This window comes from Euprymna scolopes, chromosome 41 (assembly GCF_053919585.1).
Source record: "Euprymna scolopes isolate OS-2025 chromosome 41, ASM5391958v1, whole genome shotgun sequence".
Classification (NCBI taxonomy): Eukaryota; Metazoa; Mollusca; class Cephalopoda; order Sepiida; family Sepiolidae; genus Euprymna; species Euprymna scolopes.
This window is the reverse complement of record NC_136522.1, coordinates 55,487,705-55,510,271: the sequence shown is the minus strand read 5'-3', so window position 1 is coordinate 55,510,271 and position 22,567 is coordinate 55,487,705. Positions and strand designations below refer to the sequence as shown.

The window sequence follows — 22,567 nt, the reverse complement described above, 5'->3', positions numbered from 1 at the left end:
TAATTATATGTTTTTTTAATGATCAGTTTTGGTATGTAAATTGTTATATTTGTATATTTATTAAGAGTCGTTTACTTTTAACTAGATATATAATAACCGATTTTATTTTTTTTAATATTGCACCCGTTTTATTAGGATACCTTATGATTTAATTATGAATAATTTATTATGGTATCTTACAAACGACTAACATTAATTATTATGATTAATATAAATTATTATTATGTCTCAATTTTAAGCCTTATTTATAGTGTAAAATCAATAAATATTTACTATTTTATTAATATTAATAATGGCAACAGTGAAAAGGTTTTGTATAAAAACCTTTTTTAAATAGATAATGGAATAAATCGTTTTTCGCATCGAAATATAGGCACAATTTTTTTCATCGATTCCGATACAATGAAAATTTTCGATTCCTATCCTGATTTATCGTCCTAACACTTATATATGTATGTGTGTGTGCATGATAAAAATAATGGAAAAAGAAAAATATGAAAAGGAATAAATCTAGTTACGTGTTCATCAACGTTTCATCCTTAATTATAGTATTCCTCTGGATTAATGAAATTAAGAAAACAAAACCTCTTTACTAATATTTTAAAATATATTTTTGATGTAATGAAATGTATGATCCTGTGAAAGGGAGTAAGATAAAAAATTAATAATTTTCTTTCACAGTTATCTCCCTTACTTTTTTTTATATTTTAATTCCTAACGATTGCTTTCCGTTTCTGACATGGAACAGAGTAATACATTTCATTACATTAAAAATATATTTTCAAATATTTGTACTGGTGTTTGGTTTTCTTACTTTGATTCATACAGACGAAGTCTTGAAATAAACACACAGCGTTGATGAACACACAATACGGTATTTTATGTAATATATATATATATATATATATATATATATATATATATATATATATATAGTGTGTGTGTGTCTGTATAGGTATAGAGAATTGAACGAATAAAAGATTGTAGTGCATTATTGGTTGTCTTTGGTAAGACTTCCTTAAGAAACTGTCCAACTTTTTCTTTTTACCTCCACGGCTATACATTTATTTATTTGAAAACATAAAACATTTACATGATTCACCTACAAACCTACTGTGATATGAGTTTATTTCATAAGAAAAATACATTTTAAATATAGTTCATATCTGTGGCAAAACCAAGAACACAAATCTTTAATATTATTTTAAGTGTTTTATCGCTGTTTAGCAAGGCAGTTTCTATGGCATAACAGATGATAAATATTAGTACGTTTGTACAAATGAATAATCAATGTTTTGCGGACAACATTCAATGTGTTTTTTTAACAAGAAAATTAACGTTAACTATTAGTTTTATAAATTGTTGTCAAAATTCCTTCTACAAAGTATTTATTGATTGTAAGAAAGCAAATAGGTTAATCATGTGAAAAAAAAACGATCGGTATACATGGTCCTCCGTGAATACATAGTGAATGGGGCATAAAAGAGACTAAGTTAAGCATTTAGCCCCAAAAATATCACGGGTGGTCAAATGCTGGTGAAAATGAACAAATATGCAATTTTAGGCCTTAACGTATGTAAATTTGAGTTTTGCACCATGCAGAAAAAACAAATGCCTATATCCATCATTTGCCCCACCCAAAATCCCCCAAAAGTCCCCAAGGCCTTAACATATGTAAATTTGATTTCTGCACAAAGGGAAAAAAGAAATGAATACTTCCATCATTTGCCCCAAAAATCCTGACCTCCTTAATCTTGCATGACCTCATAATCCCTTATAAAATCCATGGCTTCCTTGAATCCCTTATGCCATTAAAACACTGATGTACTATTTATGCAAGATAGTCTAAATAATGTGCAAGCGTACGTTTAAGTAGCATTTGTTTTTTAATCAAAATTTTATTTTATATATTTCTTTAAAAATGTCTTCACGTCCTGGTTGCATTTTTTAAAATTCACCAGCTGTGAAGATTGGGCCTTAATACGGTGTATTCTAATTGCTGTTTTAGCTGTTCCTTTAAACCTGAAATAAGAAAAATTGGAGAGTAATTTTATAAGGTTTATAGCACAAACAAACTGACTTTTGAAGAGTCTGCTACATTTTAAAATGTCTGTACAAAAACCTCTGGAAACTTATCGATGAAACCTCGAAAATTCATTGTTAAGTTCGGATATAGTACCACAGCGGCCTGGTTCAATGCGGCCATGATAATAAAATCATAGGTTATTTACGTTCTACTGGGCAAAAAATTGAACAAAATAGTAATATTGATAAATGAGTCGTCAGATCTACGAATCGAAACTCTAATTCTTGGTAAGCTTATATAAAAATGAAACATGAATAAAAGAAGGAAAATAAATGCTGTGTTTGTGTTTTTTTTTTAAAATTTTATCTTGTTTCAGTTCTTTTCCAAACCACCAGCCATTTTACCAAGATATATTATTTAACACCATGTTTAACACATGCCACATGAACTCCTTAAATAAATTTATTATTTAAAGTAAGAAATAACGTAACTTACATTCATCTATTTCAAAACATTAAATATTTTTTCCATTTTTATTTTTTTTATTAGAAGCCGGAGAAGGTAAGACATTATTTTTAATGCTTGAATGTAAAAATGCTGCTTCACATATTTATGTCGAAATAAAAAAAAAATGAGTACAACCATAGATTTTTGATAATATTATTTTTGAATATTTTACAAATGCATTTGTTTTTTATTAAAAAGATTACGAAATGTCGGCATAATTTATAATATATATTAACTATTTAATCAAATATACTTAAGTGATGTAAAACTTATTACTCTTAATTCTTTTCTAGTCAGCCTAATAATATTGCATATATATTGAAGGTTCTACATGCTTATTTTTTACAATGAAGCCACATTATTATGTCTAACACACACGCATATATATGTGTGTGTTTCTATTACGTTATATATATATATATATATGCTTATATTACGCGATATGTATAGAACGATATATATATATATATATATACATATACCTATAATACGTTATGTGTATCTGTGTGTATGTGTCTATATATATATATATATATATATATACACTTGTTTATTGTTATATAATCATGCTCAAATCCCGCTGCTACAAACAGCCTCTTGTTTCAATCAAACAACAGATATCATCAGGCAGCGACTTGACTATTCAAATGTTCAATTGAATAAATTCATTGAACATTTGAATAGTCAAGTCGCTGCCTGATGATATCTGTTGTTTGATTGAAACAAGTGGCTGTTTGTAGCAGTGGGATTTGAGCATGATTATATAACAATAAACAAGTATTATCAGCTCTTTTTATTTAGCACTATCTAACAATCTCGTTGAATTCACTAGTCCATTACTTTGGAATAAAAAAACGAGTATATATATATATATATATATATATATATATATATATATATATATATATATATATAATTAATAAAACATGTGAAAAAACACTATGAAAAACACTTTCCATTCACATAAAATCACTTTTTTCTTCACCCTATTCCCTCTGCTTCACGTTTTTTTTTTATCAAGTAAGATCTTTGACTTACTTGCAGTTTCATCAAATACTTTTGCAATCATTTTGCTAAATCCTACCCTCTGATGAGAAGGAAAGTATTTCTTCGAAACTCCGCGAGTTAAGGACGATTCACTTATTTAGTGTTTCCTTTCAAATTAAATATGCTTTAAACTCTTTTTCAAAGTATTTTTTAACATATTTTATTAACTATTTGCTCTTATTAAAAGCACTATCTCCTATTTGGTTTTATCGAGCTTTTACATCTGGTTGAGATTACTTTAGAAATATTTATTCTTTAATATTTATAATATACTTTGTTTTTACCATCTTGGATCATTTTGGTAAATTTAATTGTAATATATATATATATATATATATATATATATATATATATATATATATATATATCGCAATAAGTGCTTGTCCGCTAATCAAGTCCTGTGATTTATTAAGATGCTTTTTATAAAAATGCTTTCTAAAATATAAGCTTCGTATTTATTTATGAACGTTTTAAACTGCGATTAAACATTTGCATTTTTTTACATCAATAATGAATGATATGAAAAAAAGGATATTCCGCTAATTAAAAGCTAAAATTGAATAATGGCTTTAAATCTGTATATATTTATAAATATTTGCTGTTCAATGTTGTCTATCATAACGTCATGCATGATAAGTGGGCTTCATAGGAAATAAACCTTTTGGCACATGTAAATCTTTCTATTTTATTTTACACAAAGAGTAGCGCAAGAATTCATGTATATATGGTGAGAATATTTCTATTTTCTCGATTCTAATAAATTACCGATTCTTTATAAATCTGAAAATTTTAATAGGAAATTGTAATGTTTTGTTCGATTGCTGTAAAACATGTTAAATTCTTCAAACCTTTTGGGGTAATGGAGCGATGTTTGCCTTATTCCTAGAGTCAAATCGATAACTATTCATTTTATTACTAATACAAATAGCAAATAGTTTAGTTTTACAAAAAATAATGTAAGAAATCGCGTTTTCCCCATCCGAAAATAGGCACAAATATTTTCTATTCCGATACCCCGAAAAGTTCCGATTTTTTTTACAATTACTAAATCCCAAATCTAATCCCGATTAATCGTCTTCAAATTGATATATATATATATGTGTGTGTGTGTGTGTCTAAACGTATAGTTTATATATATATACAAAATTAAAAAAAATGGTTTCAACCCAATTTTGAAAATATTTAATTTTAAAACCGTTAAATTTAGGATTCTGTGTGAACTGTTCTTAATATAAGCAGTGGACTTTCTATTTATACACACACACACACACACACACACACACACACACACATATATATATATATATATATATTATGTATGTGTGCGCGCGCGTTTGTGTGTGTATATCAACGAACACATTTTCTAGCGTCTTGTTAGAATCAGCTACGCTGATGAACCGTGCGGTGGCGGACACATGTCTATGCATAATTATTTCCTACCACAATACTAACTATCCTCTTTTTTATTTGCGTACATTTAAAATATATGTTTCATTTTTTCTCACCATCCCGTACTTTGTCGGGGGGGGAACGACGTGTTGTTTAAGTAGTCTGTTTAAATTTACATCATGTAAGGTTAGTTTTGGGAAATCAATAGAAAAACGTGAACATTTCTGCTCTCATTATTTTATCTTTATTAAGAATAATATTTATCATTATTGTAATATATAGAAAATGTTTTGTCATATCTAATCAGATGCTATATATTATGGGATTTCTAAACATAAGGATCGTGTTGCTAGCTGTTCTGTAATAGAACATCTTTTAGAACTACTCAATTCACCTTTACGACCCATTTTATTGACGAAACAAACTGCTTTGTTAATAATTTGACACATCTCAAATACTATGTATTCGGCAATTACGAGTGTAAATTGTTTACATTGCGCGGAACAGTACGAAAGTTTCACAGTAGGCGCAGCTCAGCATTGCCAGAGTTTCCGAAGCTTTTGATACGAAACTACTGGTTAGTTTCTGAAACTGGTAAGAAAATGCCATCTCGTTAATAATTTGACAGGCAATGTAATATATATATATATATATATATATATATATATATATATATATATATATATATATATATATATATATATATTATACTTTTTATGTAATCGCATACGTTACTTCTTTTTGATTTTTAGTGTAGTCGAATTTCTCAGAAATCCAGGAGCCCTTTTGTCGGGCTAACTCTTTATCTCTATACGAGACACGTAGATATTCGAATATTTTAATCAAATGTTCCTATACATTTCAAACAATGTATTAGTTATGAAGTTGAACAACTACTTTTCCTCGTCCCAATTGACCATTGCAATATTTTACAGGATACATTTTTTGTAGTAGTTTGGTTGGACGGGCTTACAGGCCAAAGCTTCGCTTTCTCTGGTGGAGTACCCAGCTTCAGGCTGGTACTTGAAATAATATCACTTAGTAAGAAGTCTGTGTAAGGTCTTTTTTGGGTTGCGAATACTATGTTCTTGTGCATATTTGTATGGGTTTGACCGTCCTGAAAAATCCTATACGTAAACCCGTAGAGGACATTGTCTTGTAGGCATGTGTGTGATGTAAGTTCTAATTGATAATGTTATATATATATATATAATACATATTTACGTGCACATGGCGTCCCAATAAAATGTATACATTCTTTAAATGATCATAAAACTAACATTTATTGTACGTATGGAAAGTTTCATACATCAAAATATTGTGAACAAATATGGAAACCGGCTAATTATCCAAAGTGTCTAAATTATTGGGCATTGTGGTCTATGTAGAGCTTTCAACGCTCACTGATTGAATTGAAAACGTTTTAATCAGTTCAATTAGTATGTTGACACATCTTCTTTCAATAATTGCTTTCAACTCATTCATTGTAGCTCGTTTTGTGGTATAAAACCTGTATTTAACATGCCCCCTATCCCTTGACCAGCAAACCAAAAAGAGAAAAATCCATGACGAGCGAGTCAAATCTTGTGAGCGTGGACAGCGTTTGATACTTCCTCTTCTTCGTCCTACCTATCCGTTTCGCAGGTGACTATCAAGATATGCTCATATCTCATGATGATAGTGGGGAAGTGTGCCACCCTGTATTCCTAAATATCTCTTGGTAACGTGGCATAGCGTATTCATGTAGCAAATGAAATAATTTGAAGAGTGTATATATTTTATTGGGACACCCTATAAACAGGCGTATTCAATTCATAATCGTTTAACATATATTACATAATATTTTTTATAGTGTTTTTTCTTGTTGTACGTTGTCTTGTGTGTTCTTGTTTGTGTTTGTTTTATATAGGTGTGCCTATTTACGTGTGTATGTCCATGTAGACATATTTTCATACCCGGATATATGTAGGACTGTGTGTGTGTATATATATATATATATATATATATATATATATATATATTATATATATATATGTTCCTTTATATGTGTTTGTTTGTATTTTGGTCTATAATTTTATATACAGTAGAACCACTGGATTCGGCATTAATTATTAGTACAAAATGCAATACAGTAAATAAAACACATTTATATAATCAAAAACATTATAAATAACATCGTAAGTCAGGGCAAATACTGTAACCAGCGATCGAAAACAAAACCATCGTATTTCACATCATAACTTTAATAAAAAACGTATCCTAGGGCCGCCGTATCCCGGAGTTCTATTGTATGTATATAATAATAATTCAAACTGCAAGGGCGTGCATCTAGAAGTGAGCACGTATATTAATACGTTTGTGTAAAATGAGTATAATATATGTAAAACATGAGAAACATACGTATATGTGCTTGCTTTATTGTATTTCATATACGTAAATATAAGTCTATTGGTGTTGTATAGGTAAGTATCTTTATAGAGTTGTATGTACATCGGAATTCAGATTTCTTCTGTTAACTATTTAACATGTGCCATGATATTTATTTTTTATGAATTACTTGCAAAATATTTGTATGTATAATTTTATCAATTAATTTGAGGTATCTGCTTTTTTTTTAATATTTATTTCTATTTTATACAATTATACATACGGATTTAGATTTTATATATGTTCTGTTAATAACTGCATTTCTTTACCGAATTGTGATTATCTATAAATTTACTTTTATTGATGTTTATCTTAATGAATAATAACCTGGAACTTTTTATATACATACACACACACACACACATATATATATATATGTATATATATATATATATATATATATATATAATGTAAATAAATATAAATAAAATGTATTATGTTGAGTTGTTGAATGTGTATATAATTATCTAGCACGTATTTTGAAAATGATTGATAAAATCATATATACACCTGACAATTCCTTTGTAGTTATTCTCAAAATCAACACGCGGACGAATTTATCAACACAAGTTTTATTTACAATTAAGCTTTTTTTTTAATTTTTGTTTTTTTAAGATTTTTCTCCAATGACAAAATAAAATCGACAGAGATATTAGTGGCAGGGTTATCTTCTTTTTCTGCCACGACAAAGATAGAATGTCAAAGATCACGCTTGCCGTTGTTTGTTTGCTCTATTTTTTAAATCCACGTCACCTTTAGTGGGCGCTACGTCAGACTACGACGGACGCTAGAGTTTAGACCTGTTTTAAATTCATTATTTTTGAAAGTATATTTGTATTTAATCATGTAAATTTATTTTCCTTATTGTTTAAATAATTTAGTCTAGTTAAATAAGGAAAAAGTCATTTAACTGTTTTGTCTTTTAATTGGAGTGATTTTTCAAAACTAATCTCATTCAACCAGGATTATAATAATTACTTTCTTGCTCAAATACTTCGGCGATGCCCTGAAGCAGCTAATGTGCATATATATATATATATATATATATATATATATATATATATATATATATTAGCAAATCCATAGATAAGAGAAAATCCAGGTTGTCCTCGACGGTCGAACATCCAAGCAATTTTATATAAATGCGGGAGTGCCTCAGGGGTTTATTCTTGGACCTCTATTGCCCTTGATATTTATTAATGACTTCCCCGACAAAACTGCCTCTGGGATGGGTATATATGCTGATGACACTACACTCTATAACAGGTATGACAGGAAAATAAATGAACACATATCTAAAGAAATGGCTAAAACACTAGAGCATGACCTCCAATCTGTAGTGGAACTGGGGCAGAAATGGAGGGTAACATTACGTCCTGCCAAGACTAAACTGGTTTCCTTCAATAATTACAAGAAACCTTCTCTACCACCAATAGCAATGGCCAGTGACTCCCCGTCTGAGAGTACATCTTTCGAACTGCTTGGCCTAACATTCACAGGAAACATGAGCTGGAACAATTATATTGAAAACATTACCAGGGCCACTGCGAAAAAGGTAGGCTCTCTCTTCCGTGCTAGAAAACTATTGACAGCTGAAGGTATGCTGTACCTCTATAAGGCCACCATTCGCCCATGTATGGAGTATTGTTGGCACATTTGGGCTGGTGCATCTGCTACTAGTCACTCGCACCTAGGCAAGGTTAAAAAAAGAGTCGCCAATCTGATAGGCTCTGAACTGGCATCTAAGCTTCAACCTCTGTCCCATCGACGAAACGTTTCATCCCTCTGCTTGTTCTACAAGTATTTTAATGGTGAATTCTCTGACGAACTTCAGACACTTGTGCCCCCACGACATAGACACCCTCGACAAACCCGACAGGCAACTAGGTCCCACCCCCACAGAGTAGAGATCCCTAGATGTAAAAGATCTTTCTACTCCAGTAGTTTCTTCCCCAGAACCGCTAGACTCTGGAATTCCATTCCAGATTCCTGCTTGCCTAGCTGTACTGACATGCAAAAGTTCAAGTGCAACGTTAACCGAGATGTTGCTGCCGAAATCCCTACAGAGTGCCCCGGTGGTTGCTACCCCTGACAGTAGCCCCCTACACCAAAGTGGCGATTTGCCTTGTTGTGGGTGAAAATGTAATTAAAAAAATACAGACGCCTAAATATTAAACCAACAGCATGTATTTGAACGTATCTTACAATGCGTCTACCGAACCTCGCATTATTAACTATACCCCTGTATTTATTTATCCTAAATTTACTATATTTACTTGGTATAAATGTGCACATGTCTATATGTATATTTATATCTTTATGAATACGTTTATTTATATAATTGTGTATGCGTATATATGGGTATATGTGGGTGTGTATGTATGTATACATCAGTATTTTACCGGGAATCTGTGTCTCCACGTATATGTATATATGTATATGAGTATGTTGGTGTGTATGTCTGCATTTAGATACATGTATGTTTGCATGTGCATTGTATGTACGTGTGTGTTCGTATGCATCTGTATGCGCATATGTAGATATTTACATATGTATGTGTGTATATATGCATATATGCGCGTGTGTTGGCATATGTATGTACTCTTAACTACCTAAAAACAACTCGCTGTCAACTCAAGTCAACAAATCGTAGCTACTACGAACATTCGAAATGAAATCCCTTATGGGCCAATCTCATATGACACGTACAAAAGTGTTTTCGCTTCCTCTCTCTCTCTCTCTCTCTGTCTCATCTATTCCATATACTCCAGTGCCGGCATAAACAACCAAAAGCAGTCAAATCTTAAAACCTAAAATCAAAATTCCTTCCCCTCCTCCCTTCCCCCCCTTTTACCTCCGTCTCTTCCTCTCCCCCTCCCTATATCCATATATCACCACCCACGCCTACCTGAATCTGCTACGTCCCACACACACTACAATCTAATTATCTTAACCTTCAAAACTTAACTATTGTCGATACCCGTCTCCCTCTCCCTTATTATTTCTTACTTTCCTCTTTCTGTAAGGTCTAACGAGGCTGCTGGCTCGTAAACATGGTCCAACCTCCAAACCATATGTAACCAAACAGATAAACAGCAATGAAAAATAAAACATATGTAAATATACAGTTGTGCCCGATATTATTCATACCCCCCCTTGAAAATTGAGTTTATTAGGTGTAACTTTGTTAGAATTTATTGTTTACGTCCATATTGATACATATTCTTAATAAACCTCTTCTGATCATTTTCGTCATCTTAAAATCTCGGGATACTTGTAATAAAAGAAATATACAGCTATTTATAAAATCTGCAATGTTCAAAAATAATCATACCCCCTTATTTTTTCAGTATTAATCGAGTTTCTGACTGTTTGTTTCCTGTTTGATTCTTATTTTGAATGCTTTTATACAACCTTTGATTAATTTCATTTCGTTTTTTGCATTTTTCAGAAATTAAAATGATATCAACTGAAAACCAATAAAAGAATAAAAATTATTATAATGGGGAAGAAAAAAGAGCTTAGTAATGATCTTAGGACTAAAATTGCGAATTCACATAAGGATGGTTTAGGTTAAAAGTCAATTTCCAAGAAATTTGAGGTCCCTACAGCAGCAGTACAGAGCATCATCAAAAAATTCCAGAGCCACCACACAACAAACAACTTGATTGGTAGAGGAAGGAAAAGGAAACTGTCTGCTAGAGCCACCAGGAATATTGTAAGAAGTGTTAATGCAAATCCAACCACCACTACTAAGGACATTTTAGAAAATCTGGAGTCTTCTGGCATAAAAATATCAAGGCAAACATTGCAAAGGACTCTGCATGAAAATGGTCTGAAAGGAAGAAGACCAAGAAGGACTCCATTGCACACCGGAAAACACCTTGCAGCACGTCTAAAGTTTACTAGGAACCATGTGAATTCTCCAGAGTCCGTTTTCTCAAGTATTTTGTGGACTCACGAAACAAAAATTGAATTGTTTGGCCATATGGATGCTTCTTACGTTTGGAGGAAGAAAGGAGAAGCTTACAACCCAAAGAACACCATACCCACGGTGAAACATGGTGGTGGTAGCCTAATGTTTTGGGGCTCCTTTTCGGCTAGTGGTCCAGGTAGTTTGGTCAAGATAGATGGAACCATGAAGAAGGAGCAATATTTGGAGATACTCCAGAAAAAACATTAGACAGGATGCGGAGAAGCTCCATTTAGGACCAAACTGGGTCCTTCAACAGGATAATGATCCAAAACATACTGCCAAAATAGTCAAGAAATGGTTTGAGGATAATCAAATTAATGTTTTGGAATGGCCTAGCCAGAGTCCCGACCTGAACCCTATCGAAAACCTCTGGCACATATTGAAAACTGAGGTTAAAAAGCGGAAACCTAGAAATTTGAGGGATTTGGAGAACTACTGCATTGAAGAATGGTCAAAAATCAGTGTTGATGCTTGTAAAAACCTTGTTGATAAATATCCAAAACGGTTACAGGCAGTTATTAAGAATACAGGGCATGCTATTGACTATTAGTAAGAGAGGTATGAATAATTTTGAACTAGTGCCATTATTGTTTTTCTTTGTATAATGTTTCAAACTTGCATAATTTATTTATTTGTTGAGTTTAAATTAAATGCTTATGCTTGATTTATTGTTTGAAATCCCTTTAATATTGTCTACCTTCTGGTTTGAGCAATATTCGTATAGAAATCTCAAAGATCCGAGGGGTATGAATAATATCGGGCACAAGTGTATATATATATATATATATATGTATATATACACGTATATGCATGTACACACACATTTATATACTTATGCATATATACGTATATGTACTTGAACGTATATATACGCATATATATATGTGTATATATGTGTATAAGCATTTATATATGTATGTATGTATGCATTTATATATGTATATATGCATTTATATATGTATATATGCATGTATATATGTATATATGCATTTATATATATGTGTGTATATGCATTTATATATACATATACATATATATATGCATTTATGTGTATATGCATTTATATATGGGTATGCATTTATGTGTATATAAATTTATATATATATAGATATATATGAATTTATGTGTATATGCATTTATATATACATGTGTATATATATACATGTATATATGCATTTATATATACATGTGTATATATACATGTATATATGCATTTATATATACATGTGTATATATACATGTATATATGCATTTATGTATACATATATACATGTATATATGCATTTATGTATACATGCATATATGCATTTATATACACATATGTATATATATATATATAAATTCATATATATATATATAATATATATATATATATATATAATCAGAAATCCACAAAAAAGTAATGCATACCATTTTTATTTCGTCAGAATGGATCAGATGAGAATGTAAATTTGTATTATTATAAAGAGTGAACTTATGCATTCATTACACAAATAACTCATCTCTCTGTAGGCCATATATTCGCGACTGTCTTTTTTCGTAATTCAAATTCATTAGTGACGGTATTATTAATGTTCTCTCTCTCTCTCTCTCTCTCTCTCTCTCTCTCTCTGCAACACTCAATCATGTCCGGTAAACCAGAAAGAGCACATTAAATATTTGAAAATATATATATACTTTAAACTATAAAACTTGTTTGCTAAACGTACTCGATTAGAATTAAATAATAGGAAAAAGACTTTATACGCCTTAATAAAAATGACCCAACGTGGGCTTTGGATAATTCCAAAACAAAAACACAATAAATTTTTAGAACTTCTATCAAATCGGTGACATTTCCAAAGATGAATATAAGACTTGAATAATTCTATATCTAATGTCGTAAATACTTATTCTGCATTTGGCTTTAATATATTTTAATTCATGCATATTCGGTATTTAATATTACAGTACCAATTCTCTATTAAATAGTATATTGTCACATAATATACAAAGTGAGCCAGGATAAACGGATGTCTTTAAGGCAAAAACAAAACAAAACTCACGGAATATTTCAATGAGGGCAATGAACTGAAAAGAAAATCAATCCGAAATCAATAACGAACTAAAACCAAAGTTAACGTAAAAGATAAACAAAGAGCAACAAACTAAACGGAATCTTAAGCAGGTTTAAACATTCCCTTTCTCATCTCTTATCCCTTACTCACGCAGACAAGGATCGTTCTAAAAAAACATCCGTTTCTCGTGACTCATCTTTTAAAATAATGGTTTCAAAAGAGTTAGAAAATAGTTAGAATCGAAACCAACATATTTAGCGTCCAAACCGCGTCCCCTACTGATTAAGCTATCGAGAGAAATGTAAGGAAGAGTTTTAATTGAAGCATAAAAAAACAATAAATGGATACGACCTTGCGCAAATTTAAAACTATCGGCAAGTTCCAATGAACCTGTCTCGCCAGCAGGCTGAAAGACAGAAAAAGAAGAAAAAAAGAGGCCAAGATGGCGGCTGTTGTCTTTTAAAGCCCCCGGTCACGCGTAGATCTCGAGCAATCTCGTGTGATATATGCAAATTGGGTGTGCGCGAAACATTATAAAAGGCGAGTCGCTGGGAGGAGTGGGTGATACGTTTAAGACATGCGAATAGAGAACGTCGACGTGTATTTCGTGTTGTGAACAACGAACTCTACTCGACTCAACTTGTGACTAGCGAACCTCTGCTTAACGTTTTAAGCAAAAAGTTTTGTTGCTTTGCGTTAGACAAAGATTTCTGACACAACTTTTCAACATACATCTATACTCGTTATTAATTCATCCAAGCAAAGATTTTACTCGTCATAACCCAATCTTGGTGTATGATTATTATTTCCAGTTTATGTCAATATTATGTTGTCAGTAATTGAAGGGTTTATCGGTTAAATATTTGTACAAAGGCACACACATACATATGTTTACTGTTTTTTTATGTAGATTTTCTCGCATATATTGCATGATTTCGAATATAACGTATTTAATGAAAGGAAAACCTATAAAAGAAAAGGAGTCAATCAATCACTTGGCGTTTATTGACTCTGAATCAATTTTAATGCAAATTGTGAATAGTAATTGTCTGCATTTTTTATATGAGGTGTTTTCATTGATTGAGATTATCTGACTGACTTCCTCATCTTGGTTGTTATTGTCACAACGTTTCGGCCGTTTTGCCCTTCAACCTTCATCATTTCAAAACAGAATCAGCAACCATGTCCCAGAGCCTAGCTGAAGTCCGAACACGGTACCCCCGTAATAATAATAAAGGGTTAGGTTCGAGATTCCTAACAAACGGTTCCCCAGTTCGATACAAAACACCTGATGGAGGCCGGAGGGCAAAACGGCCGAAACGTTGTGACGATAACAACCAAGATGAAGAAGTACGTCCGACAATCTCAATCAACAAATTGTGAATATTTAAATTTGCAATATTACTTCTAAAATCATGTTATGTCATTTTACTGAGGCTCGATTTTAGGTGAATATTGTGTAATTCCTTATCTAATTTTGCTTTTAAAATTTTAGAAAGTACTCCACGCCTCCTTTGCAATTTATCATGAATATTTTTTTTTAAATTCCATTTTCATCCCAAACACGGACCAGCGCCACTTTGATGTAGGAGGCTTCTGTCGAGGCCAGTAATTGCAGGGATACTATGTAGAAAATCAATCAGCAAGATGTCTATCAACATCACACTTGAACTTCTGCATATCAGTAGAGTTGCGAAAATATGAACCCTAAAGGGAGTTCCAGAGTTTGGCGGTTCTAGAAAAGAAATGATTTGAGTAGAAGGCCTTGTTATATTCATCATACATGTAAGGGATGAGATTTGGCTGCTTGTCGAGTTTGTCCCGGGTATTTACGTCGGGGGCGTACAGTGGTTTGTAGTTTGTCAGAACATCTACTATTAAGGTACTTGTAAAACATGCAGAGGGATGCAAAGTTTCGTCGATATGAAAGTATTTGAAGCTTGGATGACAGCTCAGGACATATCAGATTAGCGACTCTCTTTTGAGCGCTTTCCAGGAGCGAAAGACTAGTAGCAAATGCAACAGCCCAAATGTGACAACAATACTCCATACATGGGCGAATGGTCGCCTTTTTTTTTTTACACGGTGGTCACCACTTATCAATGCCCGGAAGCAACTCGGGGATAAGTGTTATTGCAAGTACAGTACGCTAGTGTGGAGATTTAATGAAGTGTTTACTTAAGGGGGCGGTTCATTAGAAATTTGTTTAATTTGGACTTGACGACATCCATGTTGTAGTCAGGTGGGAAGCAGGCACTCGGAACAGTTCCACAGGCGTGAAGTTCTAAGAAAGAAGCTTTGTTCATGGAATCTACGTTTTAATTTAGGCACAGATAAAGAGTGGGGAAAATTTTTGACAGTGGATTCAGTTAGACGGGTGTTTTTCGTTGGCGAGGGGGGATCAGAGATTGGAGTTCAGACGAGCACCTATCATGGAAATAACAATAAAACAAAGAAAGGCTCGCAACGTCTCTTCTGTGGGAGAGAGGTTACAGGGTATAGAAAAAGGCCTTGTGAAGATCCAATTAAATATAATCGACATTACCAACTTCTCCCCCAAACTTGATTATGCCCTGTTAATTAGTGTGGTAGTTGATCGTATACATAATATTATATTTGCACATTTATTTTTTACGGACTATTATCCTCATACTTGTTGTTTCGCAACATTTCGGCAACTATTACTCTGGATTCTTCATGTGGTTAACCGTGGCAGGATGGGAATGCTGAGAATCTTAACCGTATTCTCAGTAATTACTGCCTTCCATAGTTGCTGTTGTCTCACCACGTTTTGGCCAACACATTCTCTGGTCTGCTTTGGGAAGGCTTGAAACCGTTACCTTCAGACAATGCTCACCTGGAACAGGAGAAACTCCACGCCTCTATCCACTTTTATAAATCCAGGTCTTTTTTCTAGTTCGGTCTTCCATCATCGGGTACGTACCAAATGGTATTGCATATATATATTTTTTTTTATTAGGGTTTTTTGATATATCTATCTTTTTTTTTACAGTTATTGTGGTTTCACCACTTTCGGTCAACTATACCCCTGGTCTTCTGCAGGTGGTTAACTGCGACAATATACAAGACCAAAATAATCCAACTTTGATCGCCTTTCGGCACCTTTAACACAGTGTGTATATATATATATATATATATATATATATATATATATATATATATATATATTAATTACCTATCTCAAAGGACTCCAATAAAAACATATTATATGTTAATATATGCACCTATCTGATTTTATACAAATAGATACAGAAGACCTAACAGATAATATTTATTAATAGAAGTCAAGTTGGCTCATTTGGGGAAAGAACGTGTTTTGTATTTCTCTTGTAGACCCCCTTTTGAGTTTGTAATATAATTTGATATCTTACGGCTCGTTTCAAAGCGATTTTTGTATTGCAATTACTCGGCATTACAATGGCAACCCCGCTACTTTTTTTTTTTTAACTCTGATCACAAGCGGTCGCGTTTCAAATAACCAATATTGAATTGTATTGCGAGAAAATTAGATTTGTTGGCAACGAAAACGATATTTTTGGCGGTGACGAAAAATAAAAATAGAACCATAGTGTGAAAACTCTCTGATTTTCCTTTTTTTCCGGCATATCAAGTGTAGTCTCAGTTATGTGTAAACATAATTCAGTTTGGATTGAGTAAGAAAATTACAGGAAAATCTCTACTTTATGAGGATGATGTTGAGTCTCAAAAGACAATGGATAGTTCCTGTAAAGATAGCCGCGCTTGTAATTTTTAGGCAAGAGTTGACAATTACCATCCACACCTCACTTTTATAAGCTCTGTATTAGTGCATTGGGAAAGGATAAATGATAGACCACTGGGAACAATGCCTGGATATCCGGAGAGCACATACAATTCTCGAATTGGTCACCCATTTTAGAACAGAGCAGGCTCAGCGTTGCTTAACGTCAGCGATATAACTGGAACCGGTGTGACAATGTTAATTACGGGTTTATAAAATCTCTACGTATTCGTTTTAAAAATAGTATAAACAAGCGAAGCATGCATGGTCCCCCGTGAGGGCACAGTAAACGAGACATAAAAAATGACTAAGTTCAGCCTTCCCCCCCCATTAACCCCAAATTTCCCAGAAAGACTGTCCTGGATATGACGTAAAACTATATCCGATGGTGAGGCCCCACCTTGCGAGCCTTGAGGAGTGTGGGGCCACCCTATAATCGCCATTGCTTCCAGGTCCACTCTGACCCGGAGTGGTAGTACCTGCTAGGGTCCCAACTATGGGTTAAATAGAATCCGACTTAAAAAACGCCATTAAAAATCGTTCCTCAAAATAACGAGACTCGGCATTAAATAACCTGAAAAAGGTTGATATGCCGTAAAACAAAAACAACCAACCAACTCTGAAAGACGTCAAATCCTGGTGAAAAATGAACAAACGGTGCAGTTGTAGGCCTTGGTTCTAACTCCATCCTTTGCCCCCTCCATTTAGCCCCAAATGTCCACAAGGCCTTAACACATTTAAATTTGAGTTGAGCACCATGCATCCCAGCTACATAGACATACAAAGAAAATGTTTGGACTAATATGGTAAACTAGTTTTTAAAAATTGAGTGTTTCTTATTAGCCCTAAAAAAAAAAGTCCCTGTGTTGCGACCAAGTGTTACTACGAAGTATAGACAAACAAAATTAATAGAAATCAGTTAGTTACAACTTTTCAGAAAGTTTTATCAAAATCCAGGGCATCAACTCTTCTTTTTATAAGCACAAAAGTGTCAATTGTAACCATTTTAACCTGAAAGGCACCCCATGGTGGGACAACCTCAGTTTTCCTTGAAAATCCATGCGTGATATTTTTTACTCATATCATGTGTAATGTTTTTGCAATTTTTCAAACATTCCAAGGCGTAGTTACTGAGAAAGGTGCTGACAGACTAACGGACTAACAAAGGGGAATTTACATGTCCACTTTCTCTTTGTCGGGGGGGGGGGCAAAAGTTACATGTCTATTATTTTAACTGAAGTGTTTTTTTATGGTTAAGAATTTTTGTAACTCTTAAAATTATTTCTTATGAAGGCTCAAGGTAACGCATGATAAAGGTTTAATAGATGGTGATAATTGCTAAGTTTAAAAAAAAACGAGATCTACTTTATTCAGTTAAAACAATAAAAAAACACTATAATATAAGCTAATATTTGTCTGTGTGTTAATTCGTTCCTTTTAGACGCCAACATTTTATGCACATGTAATTTATGTATCTGGAAGTGTTCTTAGATAGATTGTTTAATAGGAAGGTCTTGAATGAAGAAACAGACGATCAATATGAATAACTTCTAGAACCTAACAACACAGAAGTTTATAGAAGCTAGAAATAATTGTAAAAGAGTGATAGACACAGCTAAGTCAGATTACTCTGAAACCACCAGAAAGCGCATCGAAGCACAGAAATTAGGAACCCGGGATTTTTGGAAAATCTACAACAGCGTAGTTAATAATGGACAGTCAATTATTCCCCCACTAACAAACAATCATGAGGTTGCTTGCACGGCAACTGACAAGGCTAATCTGCTTGCCAGTCGGTTTGCCTCAAACTCCACACTGAACTCGGTACACCACTCACTCCCTGATTTTCCTCTGCGAACATACGCCACACTTGACGACTTGAAAATCACCCCTTCTCAGGTACATGCTATTATAAAAAACCTAGACACCTCTAAAGCATGTGGACCAGATCTCATCCCGGCTGTGCTATTAAAAAAATGCTCTGCCGAGGTTGCTCCAGTTCTGTCCAAACTTTACAATAAATGCCTTAACGAATCTTGTTTTCCCGACTGCTGGAAAACCGCCTCTGTGGTACCAGTCTTCAAGAATTCTGGTGAAAGAACTGACCCACTAAATTATCGCCCCATTAGCCTCCTCCCGCTTTTCGCCAAAATATTTGAGTCCTTAGTTAATAAAGCCCTAGTCCAGCACCTAACAGCTGCTAAACTCTTGACTGACAAACAATATGGATTCAGGCAAGCCCGTTCAACAGCAGATATCTTAACTGTAGTTTCTGAACGTATATACCGTTCATTGGATAAAACAGGGGAGGGTAGAGCGGTGGCCCTTGATATATCTAAGGCTTTTGACAGGGTATGGCACGATGGTCTTCTAAGGAAAATTAGATCATATGGAATCACTGGAAGAATTCATAACGTAATTAAATCCTTCTTAAGTAATAGAAAAATCAAAGTTGTCCTCGACGGACGTACATCCAAACAATATGACATAAATGCGGGAGTGCCTCAGGGGTCTATCCTTGGACCTCTATTGTTCCTGATATTCATAAACGACCTCCCTGATAATATTGTTTCGGAGATGGGTATATTTGCCGATGACACCACTCTCTATAACAGATATGAGGGGAAAACAAATGAACACATATCCAAGAAAATGGCAGAAACACTAGAGGATGACCTCCAATCCGTAGTGGAATGGGGACAAAAATGGTTGGTCTCATTCAATGCTGCTAAGACTAAGCTTGTTTCCTTCAATAACTACAAGAAACCTTCTCTACCACCAATAGCAATGGCCAAGAACACATTGCCTGAAAGTACTTCTTTTAAACTCCTCGGCCTAACGTTTACAGGGAATATGAACTGGAATAAATACATTGAGAGCATTGCCAAGGCTGCTGCAAGGAAGGTTGGCTCCCTCTACCGTGCTAGAAAACTACTTACGCCTGCCAGTATCCTATACCTCTATAAGGCAACCATTCGCCCATGTATGGAGTACTGTTGTCACATCTGGGCTGGTGCATCTGCTGCTTGTCTCTCGCTCCTGGACAGGGTTCAAAAAAGAGTCGCAAACCTGATAGGTCCTGAACTGTCATCTGGGCTTCAACCTCTGTCCCATCGACGAGATGTTGCATCCCTCTGCCTGTTCTACAAATACTTTAATCGTTAATGCTCTGACGAACTGCAAACACTTGTACCTCCCCGACGTAACTACCCCCGACAAACCCGACAAGCTACTAAGTCTCATCCCTTTACAGTGGAGATCCCTAGGTGCAAGAAAGCCTTTTACTCCAATAGTTTCTTCCCCAGAACTGCGGGTCTTTGGAACTCCCTTCCGGGATTCTGCTTTCCCAACTGCAATGATATGCAGAAGTTCAAGTGTAATGTTAACAAACATCTTTCTACTCTTCTCCCTTCATAATGACCCCGCTAATTAATTCCCTAATAGTAGCCCCCTGCTTCAAAGTGGCACTGTGCCTTGTTTGGGGTGAAAATTGAATTAAAAAAAAAAAAAAAAAAAAAAAGTGCAGTTTTGAATATATTTATTTATTTGTGGACGGTTTACCTACATCTTTATAGTTGTTATTTAACGATGTTCTGGCCAACTAATCCTCTGGCCCTTCTCAGGTGGTTAAGAGCGCTGGGATAGAAATGCTAACTCTCTTAATTGCATCACCAGTAATTACTGCCTTATAGAGTAGTTGTCATCTTACCACACTTTAGCCAACTAATTGACTGGGCGACTTTGGGTAGGATTGAAACCGCTATCTTAAGAAAATGCTCACCTGGAACCATAGAGATTCAAGGCGTCTATTCATTGCTCAAAGGGTTTTAATAAAAATTCTTTTTATCGCATAAATAGAAATTAGAAACATGTTTTATTTTTAGTCGCGTGCAAGCGACTCTATAAGTCGGTCGGTCTGTCGGTCGGTAACACTTTTGTGCTTGTCCTTTTTGGTTAAGATCAAAGGTATGTTGTTAATATATGTTGTTCTTAGCTTTTTAAGCTTTTCTTGGCCTTCGAGCCGGGATCAAAGTGTACAAATGTATTATTGTACCATTTTATTGTTATCTTTTTTGTTTTTACACGTCAATAAAAAATGTTTTTAAAAACTGGGAGTTAAGTAGGACGTTCCCAATACGAAAGGGTGAATGTGGTATTATGGTGAAAGAAGATACTAGCTGGGAGAAACTTTTGATTTTGTTTCGTTCTGGAGTGACAAGGATGACCAACGACCCCCACAATCCCCCCATTCTTAGTTGGCCATGTGCCTAAGTGTTTTGTTCATCGTTGATTTTCACTGTACTTTTAACATGAATAAAAGATTTAATATCTCAAAGTGTAGTATCTGTTCCGGCAGATACTGCAAGCAAAGACACATATGTGGGGGCAACACCACATATAAGGCCTTGGTCAATGTAGGGGCAACCCTTCATACCAATTGTCACTATCCAGCTCCCCTACTCCCCGGGGAGCTTGTCCCCATTTCCCTTTCACTCCTCACATTAAAAATCGGCCTTGTGCCTAATTTACTCGGTGGGGGAGTAAGTAAATTCACTCCTTTTCTTGGCCTTTTGGCCAAGATCAAAGTGTAGTATCTGTCCGGAATATACTGCAAGCAAAGACCATATGTAGGGGCAACACCACATATAAGACCTTGGTCAATGTAGGGGCAACCCTTCATACCAATTGTCACTATCCAGCTCCCCTACTCCCCGGGGAGTTGGCCCCCATTTCCCCTTCACTCCTCACATAAAAAATCGGCCTTGTGCCTAATTTGCTCGGTGGGGGAGCAAATACATACCCTTTTCTTGGCCTTTTGGCGAAGATCAAAGTGTAGTATCTGTTCTTACTACATGCTGTACTTATGTTTGCAACATTTTGATATAAAGTGGGGGATCACTTTTCTGTATTCATTTAATGTTAAATGATCCCCCACTCAGTCTCAAAGCCATTCACGTCATTCTCCGGATCATTCAAGTTGTATTTGAAGGATTCCAGTTTTTTTAAGCATTCAATTCATTCTTAAGGTCATTCAATTCATCCTTAATTTCATTAAAGTCATGCTAAGTCATTTACTTTTTATTTCAATCATTTCAGCCCATTTTTCGGTAATTTTAGTTCATCTTTAAGAATTTTATGTCAATCCTACATTCACGCATTCACTCATTACACGAGAGCACGCGACTAACGGCTATCGGCCTTGTTCTAAATGAATGCGGTGAGTTCAAAATGTTCTATTTAGAACACAAGTGAATTATGATACTTGGTATTTTCATTTTAAACGAATTCAAACCATTATATACAGGTGGGCCTGATATCGGGCTACGTTTAAGTGGGCCTCTTAATCTGACAAAAAA

General features: G+C 34.1%; 1 protein-coding gene and 1 pseudogene across 1 annotated transcript in view; both read left to right on the top strand.

Moving 5' to 3' along the window:
• The first annotated feature begins 2,579 nt into the window (after positions 1–2,579).
• LOC145266525 (carbonic anhydrase-related protein 10-like) overlaps positions 2,580–22,567 on the top strand; it is an 892,910-nt gene continuing 872,922 nt past the window's right edge. The window contains exon 1 of the mRNA XM_080122280.1: positions 2,580–2,587. The gene's annotated coding sequence lies outside the window, so the exon portion shown is untranslated. The remainder of the gene's footprint in view (positions 2,588–22,567) is intronic.
• LOC145266765 (U2 spliceosomal RNA) lies at positions 22,010–22,193 on the top strand (annotated as a pseudogene).